Below are 6000 nucleotides of genomic sequence, written 5' to 3' on the forward strand. Positions count from 1 at the left end.
AAAAATTTCCTGAACAAAACACCAATGGCTTATGCTCTAAGATCAAGAATAGATAAATGGGATCTCATAAAACTGCAAAGCTTCTGTAAGGCAAAGGACACTGTGGTTAGGACAAAACGGCAACCAACAGATTGGGAAAAGATCTTTACCAATCCTACAACAGATAGAGGCCTTATATCCAAAATATACAAAGAACTCAAGAAGTTAGACCGCAGGGAAACAAATAACCCTATTAAAAAATGGGGTTCAGAGCTAAACAAAGAATTCACAGCTGAGGAATGCCGAATGGCTGAGAAACACCTAAAGAAATTTTCAACATCTTTAGTCATAAGGGAAATGCAAATCAAAACAACCCTGAGATTTCACCTCACACCAGTGAGAATGGCTAAGATCAAAAACTCAGGTGACAGCAGATGCTGGCGAGGATGTGGAGAAAGAGGAACACTCCTCCATTGTTGGTGGGATTGCAGACTGGTAAAACCATTCTGGAAATCAGTCTGGAGGTTCCTCAGAAAATTGGACATTGAACTGCCTGAGGATCCAGCTATACCTCTCTTGGGCATATACCCAAAAGATGCCTCAACATATAAAAGAGACACGTGCTCCACTATGTTCATCGCAGCCTTATTTATAATAGCCAGAAAATGGAAAGAACCCAGATGCCCTTCAACAGAGGAATGGATACAGAAAATGTGGTACATCTATACAATGGAATATTACTCAGCTATCAAAAACAACGAGTTTATGAAATTCGTAGGCAAATGGTTGGAACTGGAAAATATCATCCTGAGTGAGCTAACCCAATCACAGAAAACATACATGGTATGCACTCATTGATAAGTGGCTATTAGCCCAAATGCTTGAATTACCCTAAATCCCTAGAACAAACGAAACTCAAGACGGATGATCAAAATGTGAATGCTTCACTCCTTCTTTAAATGAGGAAAAAGAATACCCTTGGCAGGGAAGGGAGAGGCAAAGATTAAAACAGAGACTGAAGGAACACCCATTCAGAGCCTGCCCCACATGTGGCCCATACATATACAGCCACCCAATTAGACAAGATGGATGAAGCAAAGAAGTGCAGACCGACAGGAGCCGGATGTAGATCGCTCCTGAGAGACACAGCCAGAATACAGCAAATACAGAGGCGAATGCCAGCAGCAAACCACTGAACTGAGAATATGTCCCCTGTTGAAGGAATCAGAGAAAGAACTGGAAGAGCTTGAAGGGGCTCGAGACCCCAAAAGTACAACAATGCCAAGCAACCAGAGCTTCCAGGGACTAAGCCACTACCTAAAGACTATACATGGACTGACCCTGGACTCTGACCCCATATGTAGCAATGAATATCCTAGTAAGAGCACCAGTGGAAGGGGAAGCCCTGGGTCCTGCTAAGACTGAACCCCCAGTGAACTAGTCTATGGGGGGAGGGCGGCAATGGGGGGAAGGTTGGGAGGGGAACACACATAAGGAAGGGGAGGGGGGAGGTGGATGTTTGCCCGGAAACCGGGAAAGGGAATAACATTCGAAATGTATATAAGAAATACTCAAGTTAATAAAAAATATGAATATAAAACTTATTTTTGAAAACTTGATACAGTGTATACAATAAAGTAAACATTATTTTCTTTCTTCTGGGCTTACTAGTACACAGTTATTCCCATTCTTATACCAAATATTGAGAAACAATTGGGGAAAGTTTCAGGCTCATTCTACAGGTGCAGTAAAGTTAACATACAAATTCCTTACATTTTATTATATAGTTTTAAATGCCATTTCAAAAACATGTCCTATATTTCCAATACCTCCTACCATACTTTTATGTTTCATGACACATTAGGATACACTCTGAATTATAACTTTTTTCTTTCTCCTTTCATTCTGGGTATGGATGATTTTTTGCATGTGTATCTGTGAAATACCTCAATGTATGATAAGGATGAATGCCAGAAGAATAATTCTGAAATCCAGAAACTTGGCAGAGCTTAGTTCAACTCTGAAACTCAGGATATGCAGGAAATTACATTCGATCTGCTTCCTAAGTACAACCTTCTTTTGACAGCTGAATCATCTTTTTTGCCATGAATCATATCTTGTGAAAGAATTACTCATTAAAACAACCACACTTGCCACCCTTCATTCCTGCATAGTTCATTGAAACAAAGAAGGATATGTCTCTATTGTTTCTCTGGATGGGGAGACATTGATTATAATAAATATTTGACTAATATCAAACTTACAACTGCGGATCCTGCACATATTATAAGTGTGAATATTGATGTGTATTGTTTTTAGCATTCCAATTTAAATGCTCATCTACAACTTGGTGGAGTTTTAAAATTAAGTACAAAAATGTCTTAAAGATTGATATCAAGTGATATATCAGGTTGCACAAATACAACATGTACAGTTAATACTCTTCATCACAATGGTGAGGAGTCATTTTCATAGAAAATAACATATGAGCTGACACCAGAACTACTGAGATATATATCCATCCAGAGGTTCAAAGAGAAGTCTTACAGAATTTTTTTAACCATGGCTCACTTGAGTATTACAGTTATATCTAATGGAAGTGTACAGAAGATGAGCAACACACACACACACAGAGATTCAAATGCAGAAAGAATTAAAAAAAAAAAACATGAAGACTTCAAAGCAACATGATTTCCAAATGGTATAGTCATAGACTTTTGTGGGAGTATTTTCAATTACATATTACATAAAGAATTCATGAATAAGTATAAGGATGTTAAAAAAGATTATAAAGAATAAAAATCTCCTCAGGAAAAACTCAAATAGATCATGAAAGTTTCTATACAACAGAATACTGAGTTTGAATGTGACAAAGGAATTCAATAATGGTAGAAAATAGGAAAAGAATTTTAAACTACAATATATAAAGGGAAAGCAAAATAAATCACATAAACCTCTCAATGAAAAGTCTCACAAAAAGACTAGTTCATGTTGAGGACAGAACTATAAAACAATGAGGAAGTATAGATGATTAAGAGATTAAGAGACCATATTTATAATCCTTGAACACTAAATAAAAAAGGACACTCTAGAGATATCAACAGTATATCTAGTGAATTGAAGCTATAAATTCCTGAACATTAGCGGTCATGTAGACATCTAATTACTGGAGACAATTTAAAATCAAATAGGCAATATTAGAAATGAAATAACACTTGATGTATTTTAGTTAAAATTTGTTTTGTAACAAAAAATGAAAGCTTGAGGAGAAAGGACCCATGTAGATAGCAGCAGACTCCAACAAGAACACATTTTTTAATTAATTAGTAATTATTGTTGGGTCCTTAAATCACATTCCTTCCCTCCTCTCTTCTGAGTCCTATTTTTGTGTTCCCTCTCGCATCCTCTCTTCCTTCCATTCTCTTCAGTAATGGAGAAGTCACCCATGGATATAAACCTGCTTAGCGTATCAAGTTGAAGTAATGCTAGGAAAATAGGCATCTTCTTCTTTTGGGGTTAGAAGAGGCTATTCAGTAGGGAGAAAGGGTTTCAAAAGCAGGCAAAATAGTCAAAGACAGACTGCTCCCTCTTTGTGAAGTCTCACATGAAGACCAAACAGTCCAACAGTTACATATGAGCAGAAGCCCTAAGACAGTCCAATATACTCCCTCTGGTTGTATGTTCAGTCTCTGTGGGCTTCTGTGGCCCCATGTTAGTTGATTCTGTCAATTTTCTTGTGCTTTTATTAACCCATCTCATTCCTGGACTATTTCCCTTCTTCTGCAGTATTTTGTAAGATCTGACTAATATTTGACTGTAGGTCTCAGTGTCTGTTTCAGTCAGTTGCTGGGTGAAGCCTCTAAGATGGCAGTTATGCTAATCTCCTGTCTGCAAGTATAGAAGAATCTCATCATCAGCATCAGGAGAAGGACCATAATTTCTGTGTCTTCTTTACTTCCACACATCTTATAGGCCAGCCAAATTATAGCTCAAAGTCTTATGATTGGGATGTTGTCCCAGTCCCTCCTTTGTAAGTCTTGCTAGTTACAGGAAAATGACTGTATAGTCTCCATAACCTCCATTGCTATACATCTTAAGTGTGGTCACCCTCACACTGGAGTTTCCGTTGCTCAAATATCTAGATTGTCCCAGATATGACCCCCAGATTCCAGTTTCTTCTCCTAGTACTCTCTTCTTTTCTCCTAGATCTCTCCTGTTCTCATCCATACCTTATTCCTATATCTAGAACTATGACTCCTATAAAAAAATCCATTAGAAAACTATCAAATATTGGATTAACAAAAAATTAGCAATAATTAACTAATATTTTAATAATAATTGATGGTTAGTGGTCCTATATTTTAGTCAAAATATACATTATGATATTTGATTACTTATTTTTAACACACTATTTTTATTGATTCTTTGTAAATTACACCCTCACCCTGATCTTCACCATTTTCTAGTGTCCTGTAGAAACCTATCCTCAAATAAATTTTATGAGTTTTTTTAATAGCTATCAAAGGCTATTTAAATGCTTCTCTTTTTTCCTACTTTGGGTTGGTTTGTGGGTTGGGATGGTTATGGAAGCTTTCTATGCACCTGTAAGCAAAAGTAGATTTCTAGCTATTAAACCGTTAGGAACATGGACAGCTATCTTCTAGCTGATTTCTGATAATAATACCTACCAGAATAATGGGCCTCAATAACAGAAGACTATGGACCCAAAAAAGACTCTCAGAAATTAGCATTCTTCATGGACAGCAACATGCTTTCAAGATGTTTTATAAAACATGGACATTCTCAGAGTCTTTGGTTTTACCATGGAACATAACTATCAATAGAGACCACAGATGCAGAAGGACAATAGATCCATATGTAATCCTTGGAACCAGCAGAGATACTGACATCTCCATAGCATCAGGTGCCAGTGCAGAGCTTTCAAATCTGTGTGGCCCCAAGCAATACCACAAACCATGGACATCAGTATGGTTCCAGGGAACTGCCCATTTATAGGTATATGGATGGTCTTTCATGGTAACGTTATCCACGGACTTCAACAAAACTTAGTCTTCAGAAGGACCTCAGATCCAGATATGCACCACAGTTTCAGCACAGTCCACAGGTATCTGCACAGCTTTTAGTATTAACATGGGGCAGAGAAATAAGAAGAGACCCTTGACCCAATAATATCAATGGCCCAGGTATATCTATGGTACATAGATGAATGTGGACATCATCATTGCTTCACAGAGCAGCTGAGGGTACTCATATCAATATGGCCACTGAGGACAAGACTAGTTTATAAAAGGGACATGTTCCTTTTTTTGACATCTTGGTCTGAAAAAAAACTAATTTAAATACACAAATGGAGCATACCTGTAAAAAATGGGATGAAGTCAGTGTAAGGAAGTGGAGTAGAAGAGAGAAACAGAGAACAACTGCTTTCACCTTTGATAAAGATGAAAGCAATAATTCTTTACAAAACACCTCCAAACAGAAGTCAATAACACAACAGAAAGTTAAGTCCCTGTGACAGAGACCTCATTCCAAGTATGCAAGTAGGATTCAACATATAGAAATCAGTTAAGTGGAATATAATCAATATATCATTATTCAAAAATATGCTGAAAGAGTACTTAGCAATGTCGAGTATGCTTTTGGAGTTAAAATCAGAATAAAAATTTCACATACCAAAACAATATGTTTTTCAATCATAAAGTATTCTATGGAAATCTATTAGCAGCATTGTACACCATTGGGAGAGCAATCAAGGAATCTTTTTTAAATGCTATATTGTACACCATTGGGAGAGCAATCAAGGAATCTTTTTTAAATGCTATATGAGAGTAAAAATGTGAGGTGACACATGCCTTTAATCTAAATGATGTGAGTTACTATTGTAGCATTAATGACAATGTTATGGTAACTATGGAAATCTTAACATTGGCTCCCAGTGTAGAAATGAATCTTTGTTCCCAAGTGCTAAATAATTCTATTAAGAGCAGACAGAAATTATCT

Source organism: Rattus norvegicus, chromosome 1 (genome assembly GCF_021556685.1).
Source record: "Rattus norvegicus strain SHRSP/BbbUtx chromosome 1, alternate assembly SHRSP_T2T, whole genome shotgun sequence".
NCBI lineage: Eukaryota > Metazoa > Chordata > Mammalia > Rodentia > Muridae > Rattus > Rattus norvegicus.